General features: G+C 42.1%; 1 protein-coding gene across 1 annotated transcript in view; it reads right to left on the bottom strand.

The window, feature by feature from the left end:
• The window catches only part of Tnr (tenascin R), a 420853-nt gene extending 412054 nt beyond the window's left edge, over nucleotides 1-8799 (bottom strand). The window contains exon 1 of the mRNA XM_048356899.1: nucleotides 8645-8799. The gene's annotated coding sequence lies outside the window, so the exon portion shown is untranslated. The remainder of the gene's footprint in view (nucleotides 1-8644) is intronic.
• Nucleotides 8800-12389: the final 3590 nt, after the last annotated feature.

Genomic DNA, 12389 nt, shown 5'->3' with positions numbered 1-12389 from the left:
CTGCTGGCGGACTTGGTTCCCTGGCCTCTGAGCTGGCCTCTCCTTGGCCTGCCTGTGCCCTGGCCTGGTGCACAGCTGGCCAGCTGTCAGCAGGTCGCACGAAGGGGGGGGCGGGGCTGTCAGCTGACTCCTTCCCCCACCTGTCCCTTGGCCTGGCCATCGCGGCCGACCTTGGCTTTGACAAGCTCACAGGGGACATCAGGAAGCATGCTGGCCAAGTCTGGCTTATTAAGGTGTATGTTTTACAGAAATCCGTTTAGATAAACAGCCCATCCATACAAACACCCGGCGCTCCGTGGCCATAGGGTTTATGTTGCTCCAAGATTCAGGCAATAGCTTCTCTCCTGATGCACTTGCAGAGATAAATTCACAGTCGTCTATATAAACTCCAGGCTTGGAAATTGCACACCGTCAAAAGATTCAAACAATTACTCTAGCCCAACCAGGAGGTGGCTGTTAGATGCTCTTCTTATGGAAAACATAATTATAAAGGAAGGGAAAATGTTTCATAAATAAAACTCAGAATGGCAGAAGAACCTGGAGAGAGGGGAAAGGAGAAGGAAAGTTCTCAGTCTCCAGCTGAGTGGGAAATAGGGTTTAAACCCGGCGTCTGGTACAATTTCTAGGTAATTAATTGGCAAGAGACAGCTTTCAGATATTTTTAAATATCAGCCTGCCAGGCTGTTTGTGCTAAAAGAGTAGAAGAAGAAGAAAAAAATAACCCAACACATGCTCCTAAAATCAAGGTGATGTAAAACAAGGGCCAGCCCAACCCATTAGCAGTTGAGGTGGATAAAATTCCAGGTCAGCCCAGATAATTGTTAGCTTGTTGAAATACTGAACACCTGGGGCATATTGAATAGCTATTGGCACCATCATTCATCAGAGATATACTTCATGCTCTGTTCCAGGCACGGTTCTATGCACTTTGTACCAATGGTCTGCTCCATTGTCTTAAAAAAAAAAAAAAAAAAAAACTTTGAGGTTGGTGTGATGATTATCTACAGGTAGAGGAAATAGCAAAGGCTGCTGGTATCTCCTGTCAGGACAGGTTAGGTAATAGCCCAAGGTCAAAGGGTCAGTATCAGGTAAAGTAAGACATTCTTTCTTTGGGTGGTTTTGAGGACCTTGTGAGCATTCCCAATGCCCAGCCCTAGTGCAGGAATTTATAGCTGAATTTCCAGATAATAACCAGCTCTTTTCTTGTACTTGGGGATATTGTCCTGTGGGTTTAGGCATATGGAACCCAGGGTGTGAGGAGGTATGTCTAAGACACAAGCCAGAGAGTAGTGATGAGATTGGACTTTGGTTCAAGTCAGCCCTGTTATCTTCCAGCTGCCTGGCCTCAGGCAATCCACTTAATATCTCTGAACTTCTCAGGAGCTTTGTGTTCTTTTTCCATGTGTTCTGTTTCTATTATCTTTCCTAAGGAAAAGGTTATTTTTCAATGCAATTTGGGGCCTAACCAGTGTTCCAGTATTTCTCTTTCTCACTTGGTTAGAGGAGGTTTTCCTTGTCAACCTGCCTTCAGGGTTCTCATGAGGATTCAGAAAGAGGGTTATGTCTAACACAGTAGCAGTGGTCCTCCTAGACAAACCTCCAAAAACAAACAAACAAACAAACAAAAACAACAGAGTACCACTTTAACCCATTACTGTAAGAACACCATGAGATTCTATTACAAGGTCTAGTCTAGAGATTCACACCTAGAGTATTTTATGAATAATAGCTGCTACTATTACTAAAAAGGGGAACAGGGGTAGAAATCCTAGTGTGTAAATTGAGAATAGCCAACAATGAACCAAAACAGTTTCTTGGGTTCTTTTAATACTGGACTCTCCATTTTCACAGAGAGAGATGTGAAATGTTTTCACATATAAAAATGAACAATGCTGCAAGATGCCAAAGTCCTTTACAGATGTTTAAGATGAATCACAAGCCCCACCATCATTAATGGCTGAGTGAATGAGAAAAGCAACCTAAGAAAGCAGTGAAGACACTGATTTTGAAACTGGATTTGAGACTCTGCTCTAGCTAGCTGTAAAAGGTTGATTAGCTAATTAATACTACTCTATCTCTAGTTCTTCACCTTTAAAGTAGGGATGATACTATATGTCATAATGTTTAGCTACTAAATGATACAAAGTATTTAAGGCATTTATTAATAATAACAGCAGTTATTGGGGGCAATCGCTTGGACAACACTTATTGTTAGCAATCAGTAAATGTTGGTTACTATTAACATTAGGCAACAGCAAGATCCAAGCTCCCAGATGCAAATTTTAGGTGAGCTAGAATCAAAGACCAAATTCTGGCCCAGTAATACTGCTAAGATAATACTATCCTGGGATCAACATTCCAGACTTCTCTGTTGTCTCCCTGTACCATACCGTCTGATTGAGGACACATCCAGATTACAAGTGCTGTGACTTCCTCCTGGGCCTGGGTAATGACCTTTTATTGAGTCATCTACAGCCAGAGTATGAGAAGTTATTAAAGATGCCAAGTCAGAGTGAGCTTGGCAGTGCCCTTCTCTGAGGACAAGGATCCATAAGAGATGGGGCTAGAATACTTTAGGAAACTGTACTGTGTCTGCTGGTTCATTTGTCCCTGACCCCAAGAACCCTTTCTCTTACTATGAAGTTTCACCTTGTACTGCCTAACCCAGAGAAAGGCCCACGGAGAGTGAGAACTGTACCACTCCATGTCTGTTGGCTCCTCTGTAATAAGATTGGGCCACTTCAGTGTGGGGATAGATAAGAATTTAGGACGGGCCAAAGATCTAAAATGAGACTTCTCTGAAGAGGAAATGAGAATGGCCAAGAGGCACAAGAAGAAGTGCTCTACATCACTGGCCATAAAAGAAATGCAAATCAAAACAACACTGAGATTCAACCTCACCCCAGTAAGATTTTCATCCATTATCAGGAAAACTAACAATAACAAATGCTGGAGGGGATGTGGCCAAAAGGGAACCCCACTACACTGTTGGTAGGAATACAGACTTGTTCAACCATTCTGGAAAGCAGGGTGGAGGTTCCTCAGAAGGCTAAACAAAGAGCTCCCCTATGACCTAGCAGTCCCACTTTTGGGCATTTACCCAAAAGATTACAAGCAAGACCACACTAAAGCCACCAGCACAACTATGTTCATCACAACAGAATTTGTCATTGCTAAAATATGGAACCAACCCAGATGCCTCTCAATAGATGTGTGGATCAAGAAAATGTGGTACATAGATACAATCAAATTCTATGCCTCTAGCAGAAAGAATGATGCTGCCCCATTCATAAGGAAACGGAAGGACTTGGGAAAAAAATCATACTAAGTGCAGTGAGCCAGACCCAAAGAAACCATGAATTCTATGGTTTCCCTCATAGGAAATAATTAGTACATTTCTAGGATAGACATAGCAGAAGATCACAATAGCTATGCCTGTATGAACACACAAGATAATGCTAAGTGAAATGAACTCCATGTTATGGAAATAAGTGGTATATCATTTCAACATGCCTTGTGAAACCGTACTTTTTTTTCTCTCATTTTTTCCTTCCTGTGGTTTTACTTCTGCTATTACTGTAACTGATCTTAATACCCAGGATACTGTATATATGTGTATGGGAACTAGGGAAGAGAAAGAGAAAACCAAAATCGAGAGACAAAGGACAAAAAGACTAACCATTGCAATAATGATACTCACAAACCAATTGGTATTAACCATCTGTACAACTCATGGGGCAGAGAGGAGGGAACTGGGGAGGGGGAAGACTAGGGAAAAATGAAGCAGGAGGTAACAAGTTGGATAAGAAATGTACTTCCCTTACAACTGTACATCACTTTGACAATAAAGAAAAAAAAGAATTTAGGAGTCTAGTTTGTTTATCCCAAATCCATTGTATACATTTACATTGAGGGTGTGAGTATAGGAGACAGATCTGGTTCATTCATGTGCATTAGCTCCAGGTAACTTCCTCAGTTTGTTTCCAGGAAGCCACCTGCTTGGGCTTTTCAGGGAAAGGAAATCATTTCAAGTCAAGTCAGTATCATAATCAGGAACTCTTTCTTCTCATATGTTTAGGAATTAAAGAAGAGGTATCTATCTAGTCAGAATTAAAGTATAGAAAAATACATAATTCAAGTGTCCATCATGAACAGATAAACAAAATGTGGCCTATACATTCAATGAAGTATTATTTAGCTATAAAAAGGGAATTCTGACACATGCTACAACATGGATTAACCCTGAAGATCCTATGCGAGGTAACAGTAATGAACACTGGAGAATTCCACATATATGAGGTACTCAATTCAGATTCACAGGAACCAGAATGGTGTCTGACAGGGGCTGGGAGAAGAAAATAAGTTATTATCCAATAGTTACAGTGCTTCACTTTGGCAAGACAAAAATGTTCTCTATATAGGTGGTGGTAATGAATGTATGGCAAGGTGAATGTACAACACACATAGTATCACTGAATTATGTACTTAAAATGACTAAAATGGTAAATAGCACAAAAGGAGGGAAAGAGAACAAAGCAAGGCTGCTGAATTTCCTTTGCCAACTGACAATGACATACTCATTACTTGCTGTGTTCAAAGTGTATCAAAACAGTTCTAGCCCAAAGTCATGTTCCAAGGGAAAGCAGTAGTGAAGCTTAGAATTGTAAGTAGCTTTTAAACAACTCTATTCCAATCTCTGCTTCCTCACTGGTTGTGCTTTTAAGAAGATGAAACTCCCCTGGGATTCCAAATCTCACTTTATTATCATAGCACAAAATCAAGAGAAGGCAAAAGTGTATCTCTGCCCTTCTGCCAAGTCCTCAGTGCAATGGTTCCTGGGACCACCATTAAACTTTCATACTGCTGCACGCCTTTCTTTCTAGACATTAGGGAACCCACACTGTGGCCACCTTTTAACCTTGCTCACAACCTGATGGCTTAGCCAATTGTACTTTACTAGACCTGGCTGTGTGCATCATCTGAAGACAGTGAAGGCAGGAAGGAGCAAAGTCCTAAAAGAGAGCACTATAGTAGAAATAGAAGAAAGCAGAGTATGGCCACCCACTGATCATGTAAATAGGTCTGTGATCATAGATCTACCTGGATGCATTTGGAGGTCTACTAAGGACTCTGACTTGCTTGAATGACTTGCTATTACTCTAGTTTATTAGTTAAGGATTCACAAAATATCCCATGTATAATCAGTGGTTCTCAAGCTAGAGATTGATGAGAAGATAAAAGCAAAATGTCAGGAAAAGAGAGATGGGGGGAGAGCTATTTACTAAGTAAAGCCAGAATTATTTTCAAATAACTCCATTATTTCTGAATGGTAAAATAGAAAACATCACTCTCTACTAAAGGACAGCACCAGGATGGTATATGAGCCTCAACAAGAGGCTTCTTGAAGCTCTCCTCCTCAACCATGATGGCTGTGGATAGAGCTGAGCTGAGTTTCATGACATACATGCCAGCACAATGAAACTGCCTTCTCTCTCTTTTTTCCACATAAGCTCATATTGGTGCTCTTAGCTCAGTCTTCTGAAGCCCAGAGGAAGTGACTCATGACCACTCACTTGAATAGTGAATTCCATATGTTTAATAGAAATTCCAACAGCATATCTAGGAATTACATCATCAAATAAACTCAGGTTAGTTCACAAGCAGGGACATTTTGGCTCCTGGTTGGACTTGATTGTTGATTTGTATACAAACGGTTGAAATGGCCACCAACTTTCCAATTCCATAACCACAAACAGCTCTTCTTGCTGCCCACTCACTGTCAGTAGCTATGGAACTTTCAGATAGTGTTTTGAAAAGTCTAGGGTCCACAGGATGATGTGTGTGTGGTGTGTGTGTATGTGTATGTGTGAGAGAGAGAAAGAGAGAGAGAGATACAGTCTTGCTGCACAATGTGTGAGCTATGGTGGTAACAGAAAGTGATGGGTTGGGGAGGGAAGGATTGATTGGAAGGAAGCATGAGGAAATATACTTGTGTATATTTTGTTTAGGATGGGAGTTAAAGGAGTGTACGAAATTGTCAAAACTTAATTCATCTGAGTATTTAAGATCTGTGCTTTTTATATGCAAATTTCACTTCAATTTTTAAAAAGTTACAGCTGTGCATTCCAGGTAAACAATAACAATTTACAGGCTGGGGCTGCAAGGTGAATGGAAGTTTTGTATGTGGGCTAGATTTGAGTTTAGCTTTTCACTTCTCTTCTAGGTGAGAGGAACCTAACCTTCTTCTACTCCTTACTCATTGGAGATATAGAGGACTCAATGAAGGTGTCCACAGAGAAGACTCACTCATTACACACCCCAAACCAATACATCTAATGCAATGTGCCCTGGGAAGAAGGCCATCATCTGCAGTTTCTGGGGGCAAAATGGGTGTGTGTGACCGCCACTGAGCATGTAGTACACCCTCCCAAGCTTCTGTCTTCATAGTAAGCAAGAGATGTCTTTTCCTGGCCTCTGATCATCTTCTTGGTTGAGAACTAATAACAGCTGCATGTGGAGACTCTTGGCTGATTTCCAGCTTTTACCAGGGAGAAGGCTTTTGCCCCACAATGAGTTCACTAAGGATTTGGGCTGCAAGTATCTGTCAACTGGGGAACAATCCGTCCTCATTCTCCCACACAGTAGCATTCTTGTCTCTAAAAGGTGATGAGCTATTAGCACCAACAAGTTTTGTTCCTACTTTGCTACTCTCTGGCCTAAGAAAGTAAACGTCCATGTCTCTCCTTTGTAAAAAAAAAAAAAAAAAAAAAAAAAAGTGGGCACAGTAACATCACAGAGCAATTTTTCCACACAAAATTTAAGGGCATTAAGGAGATAATGACCACCAAGTATGATGACTTCAGTAATAAATGGTGGATTAGGGTAGGACCCACTGCAATGGCATGATTTTTTTAAACCTTTGGGGAGATGTCATGCAGACATCTATCCACCCACTTGTTCGAATTTCATGGACAAAAAGAGAGCTGAAATATGAATGAGTCAGTGTTGGTTTCCGATTCTCTACATTTGTATATTCAATCTTTCCCCCACTATTATTACAACCTCTAACACCATTCTCTTCCCCTCACTGGATCCTCCAACCTGCCATTCCTAGGAGATGTTGAAGTTCCAGGATGCAATGTCAAGAGGAGAAAAAAATAGTCTCACCACTTCTCTCAGGACCATGATTCTCACCCAGACGAGACCAGAAGGATCCTCAACCTGAGGTGGAGAGGATTTTCTTCAACATAAAGAGCCCCTGAGTGCTGAACTAGAAACAAATCAAAGATTTACCACACTAGAGTTCAGGATTGGGAAGAGTAAACCACACTGCCCATCTCTCTCTTGCCTCAAGATACTTGGGAGAAGGAACCAGAGCCTTAAAGAGTTAAGAGGCTAAATCAAGGCAAAGGTTTATCTATGAAAAGCCCACACTCCCATGTTGGAATGCAGGCTCTGTGGAGAGTTGTACAATCAAAGAACATTCCTGACACCACTTGTTGAATAGCCCCATCTAAGGAGATCTGGGCAGGACTGAAGGGGCTAAGGGCAGGCAGACAGTGTCTCCGAAGAAAAGGCAAGTTAAATATAGGGAACTGACAGGATGTACTCAATGGTCCAGAGGCAGGAGCAACAGAGCAGGACCTTGCAAAAGGTAGTAACAATGAAGTATGAAGTAATGATATAGTCCTATTTATGCAACCTTCAGTGCTATAAGATTACAGAATTCTACCTCAGGTGTTCCTGGGTCTGAGGTCAGTCGAAGTTAATTTCTGTCCATCTAGACACATGGAGTTAAACCTTTCTTTTGTACTGTTTTTACTGCCAGATGCCCCAGAAAATAGGACAGAACAGACTTTTGTCCCCTTTCAAACCACACCACAAGTAGCCAAGGATGGCAGTAACCTGGAAGGCACCTTCTTCCTTGGGGCTCCTGTAGCATATAGTTCACATCAGCCAGGCTCAGGACATGGGCACTCACCTACTAGCACGAAGTTAGGAAGACCTCTGCCCCAAGCTGCCCCAGCCTGGGCTTCACCTGTTGCAACCCAGCTGCCCACTTGCCATGAATTCACACCAGGAGAGAAAACAAAGGTCAGGTTGGGAACTCTCCACAGCAAGAACCAGAGAATCCTGGGGGAAACTGACATTAAACAAATCACCTCTTCCCAGCTTCCTCAGAGGAGCACAACTTTTCACTCTCTTCTTTACTCCAACCACCACCCCCAGCTTCCTTTGCAACACTTTCCCACCATGGAAGGTTTGTGAGGAAAGAGTTAAAGAAGGTACACAGCTAATCCCCCAAACCCTCCCTCTTATCTACATAAAAAAGGACAGCCTTATCTAGAAACTCACGAAAACCACCCGCAATCTTCCTCACCTGTCTTATGCAATCGTGCATGTATTACACACACGCGTGCCTACCCACAAGGCTAATTCAGTAGGTATAGTTTTGCACCTTTCTTTTTTTTCTTTTTCCCACTCCTATGCAGATCCCAGCTCTGCTGGCAGCAGAGAGATGTAACCTTAGTGCCAAATGCCTCACAGGAACACAGACACAGGAACTGAAATGCATCGCGTTGCTCTCCTTGGTGCTGAAATCACGCTAGCAAGGCAAGGAAGGAGCGGACTGCTCTAGACTTACCGGGGCTGGGGGTGGGCAGCCTGGAGTGACAGGAGCTTCCTGGGAAGAGAATTCTTGTCTGCTGGGGCTAGGGCCAGCTGATGCACTCACCTAGAGCCCCCACCTCTCTCTCTCTCTCTCTCTCTTCTCTTCCTTTCCTTCTTTTTCTGAGAAAAGGCTCCAGGAAAGAAAATAAAACCCAAGCCAGTAGGGCTGTGAGTGGAAGGAGGAAAAAAGAGGCGATCAAAATAAGATTTTAAAAGTCAGGTGACTTTACTCCACTAGTGGTAATTCCTTGGGTCAGGAAGGACCTTCTCTTCTCTCCCTCTCCCTGGGTTTGCTCCTGTTTCTGTCTCTGCGTGTTGAGCCAACAGCCTAAGCACGGTCGGTTTCTGCCTCTGACGTGAACGAGATGAGGAAGCCTGGGACTGCTTTGCTCTCTCTCTCTCTCTCTCTCTCTCTCTCTCTCTCTCTCTCTCTCTCTCTCTCTCTCTCTCTCTCGTTCTCTTTTCCCCTCTTGCTGAAATTTCAGCAGCTTATTTTTTTAAGCCGCTGTTTTTCCCATTCCTCTACAAGCAGCCCCCTAGTGGACAGAAAGAAAAGCATCCTCAGTCCTCCTGCAGGCTGGATTCAGGTACAAGAATCTCCCTACCTCCACACAGCCAGGGTCCTGAAGAGAACAGAGCCTTCCTCTAAGCCACCCAGAAAAGGGACTCAGAAAGAGAGTAAGAGCTTTCAACAGATCCTTTGCCTGCTATCGCACAAGTGAAAGGTGGGATAGGAGAGGGGGAGGGATGAAGTATTTGTAAAGGATAGTACATTTTGGAATAAGGTCAAGTTCTGAAGTTCTCAGCACAGGGACTCATCCAGTAAGTGCCTTCTACAGCCTATTGAGGGGTGTGTATACCCAGCACAACTCAGAGATGGGAATGTAAAGAGGTGAGATATAAAGAGGCAGAGAATGTAAGGAATGAAATAAAAAACAGTATCCATCTGGGATCTTGCCCAAGTTCACAATATGGCTTGGGGGGGGGGCGACTATGAAGTCAATTATGCAGAAAGACAAAACCTGAGATCATCTCAGAAATAGCCAGCAGTGACCATGTTAAGCATCCACAAAGAACCTCAACAGCAAGCAGCCTCAGGGGTTACTGCTCATAAGGGGTAGCTAGCATGCCCTTTTGAATGCACAGTCTTTTGCCTCCTGACACTCACCTCTACAAACTTGTATCTTAGTTTTAAACTGCCATCCATTTACTGTACATTTTGCTTCTCTATGGCTTCATTCCACTGTTTGTAAAACGTGGATAATGCTGCCCCCTCCCTACTGAATAGGAATGCTGAGGGACTGGTGTGATATAGAGACAGAATCTCAGGGTGGCAGAAAATTTAAAGCTAGTCTTATCCAAACTCTCTTCTTATGTTAGAGTCACTGCTTAACAAATAACAACAACTAATACATAATATTTACTCCAAGTGCTAGACTGTGCTCAAAGCCCTTACATGTTAGTTCATTTAACGCACCCAAGAATTCTATGGTGCATTTGCTAATATTATACCTTGTAGTAGATGAGGTTACTAAAGCACAGAGGGGTGAAATAACCTATCCAAGATCACACGCTAGTATACATCAGGGGTAAAGCTTGAAGTGTAGACCATCTGATTCTGGAGCTGCCTCTGTTAATCCCCAAGTACTCTATCTGTCGATCTATCTATCTGTCTATCTATCTATCTATCTATCTATCTATCTATCAATCTATCTATCTATCTTCTATCTGTTTGTCATCTATCATTTGTCTATCATCTATCTATATCTATCTATCTATCCATCCATCCATCCATCCACCTATCTCACTCAAAAGTGATAACATCCAGAACAAATAGAAAGTAGTACCTTAGTGATTGTTACTATTATTTATAATGAAGTACCTAGAGTGTTGTAATAAATTTACATGTGACTGAGTTTTTAAAATAAAATATTTATAAATATGAGTGCCAAATAAACTGGAAAATGTTATTCCTGGTGAGAATTTTTTTTTTAAGGAAACTGATTCTCTTAGAGATTTGGGTAGTTTTTTTGTACAAAGCTTATGAGATTGGTAACTTTAGGGCTTTAGTATGAGTGCAGAAGACAACTTGCTCAGCTTCTGTGCCAAGTTCAGCTCCCTACCAAGTGCCTAATTCAGTGCTGATGGAGCCAGCAATTTGATGAGCTGAATTGTTGCAATGCAAGCTAGTAAGCACTCTGTGAGATGTTAGACATTTTCTTCAGAATTTCAGTCATGAATTCTTTGCCAAATGTGGTCTACCTTTTTTGTGTTTGTTAACTTTCTTTAGATTAAAAAGTATGAGGCAGAGAAAAGAAGGGAGAGAATCATGGTTCCTGCATTCGCGGAGTTTGCATTTTCTCAAAGTGAGGAGAAAGGGGCAAAGAAGAGAGCATTGCAGTTCAGGGGCTAAGAGCAAAGCCGCAGGCTGATCCAAGGTAGTAAGTAAACACATGGAAAGACAACTAACATGATCTTCAAGGCCTGAAGGACTTCCAAAGGTGGTAGCATCTAAGCAAAGGCCTGAAGAATGAGAAGTGGAAGACAAGACATTTTCACGTTCAGGAAAGAGAGAGAATGAACACAGTGTAAATCTTTTTAAAGTTATCGTCACCATTCTGTTTAGAAATGGGGAAAACGGGTGGGAGGGAAAACCTGGGAGAGAGTGAGGGAAGGGTAACATTGTACAAAATTTACTCTTTACTTGACTTATTAACTGCAATCTCTCTGAGCCTCACCTTTATAATAACAATAAAAAAATTTAAATGAGGAAACCAAAGCTCACAGAAGTTAACTGGCTCACTTGGGGTGTCAGGGTCATCCATCTAGTAAGGATAGAATCCAAGTCAAAAACATCAAAAGCACAGGCACTGAATTCCAACAACAACCTCTTTATGAAGCACTGTCTTGTCACTTGGAAGCCTACTCTATCACAGAGGTTTCAACAGAACACAAACACAGAAACTGGGAGAATATAGCAACTAGGAGGAGTGTGAACCATTATAACTGAATGAGAAGGCCACAAGAAGGCAGTCATTAGTTCAGGGAAAAAGGAGAAATGGAGAATGGCAAGATTCTTTCTGCTGGGTGTGAAATTACCAAATCTATTAGGAAGTAGAATATTGTAGGAGTACAGGCATTAGATTCTTGGATTTGAACAGGAAGGTATAAACAAAGGGCAAGAAGAGAATTTCAGGTGAAGTACTGTGAGAGGGAGTCTCATGGAGGATGAAGCCTTTCTGCAGGGGAGGGTCATAGGGACATCTCATGAGACATGGCCATTCACTTGGACCTTAATGAGTATACACTGATGAAAGTACTCTGCTCCCCCTCACAATTTCTACAAAGGAAACAGGAGATCTGGGTGGTCTTGAAGAATAGTAGGAACACTGACTAAACAGAGAGTAAGTCATTGTAGACAGAAAGATGTCAAACGTTGGAAGATAGGTTTGGGAAGGGTGGAGGAGAAATGAGGTGAACACATTAATTTCCTTTGGAACATGTCAGTTTTGGGCAGGTGTCAACAGAGATTGTAATAGACGTATTTCGGCAATGGTTTGAGTAGTCTGTGCCACCTAGATTGACTCCAGGGGTTGTTGATGCAGATCTAGAGCCCATTATGTGAACATGATGGTTTCTGGATAAACACCACTAACAGGAAAGAAAGCTAAGAAGACTGAGAGCTGGATCACAATTCTAACTTATTATTCCTTCAATCA

The sequence above is a fragment of the Perognathus longimembris genome, chromosome 11 (genome assembly GCF_023159225.1).
Source record: "Perognathus longimembris pacificus isolate PPM17 chromosome 11, ASM2315922v1, whole genome shotgun sequence".
Classification (NCBI taxonomy): Eukaryota; Metazoa; Chordata; class Mammalia; order Rodentia; family Heteromyidae; genus Perognathus; species Perognathus longimembris.
This window is presented reverse-complemented; position numbering and strand designations above follow the sequence as displayed.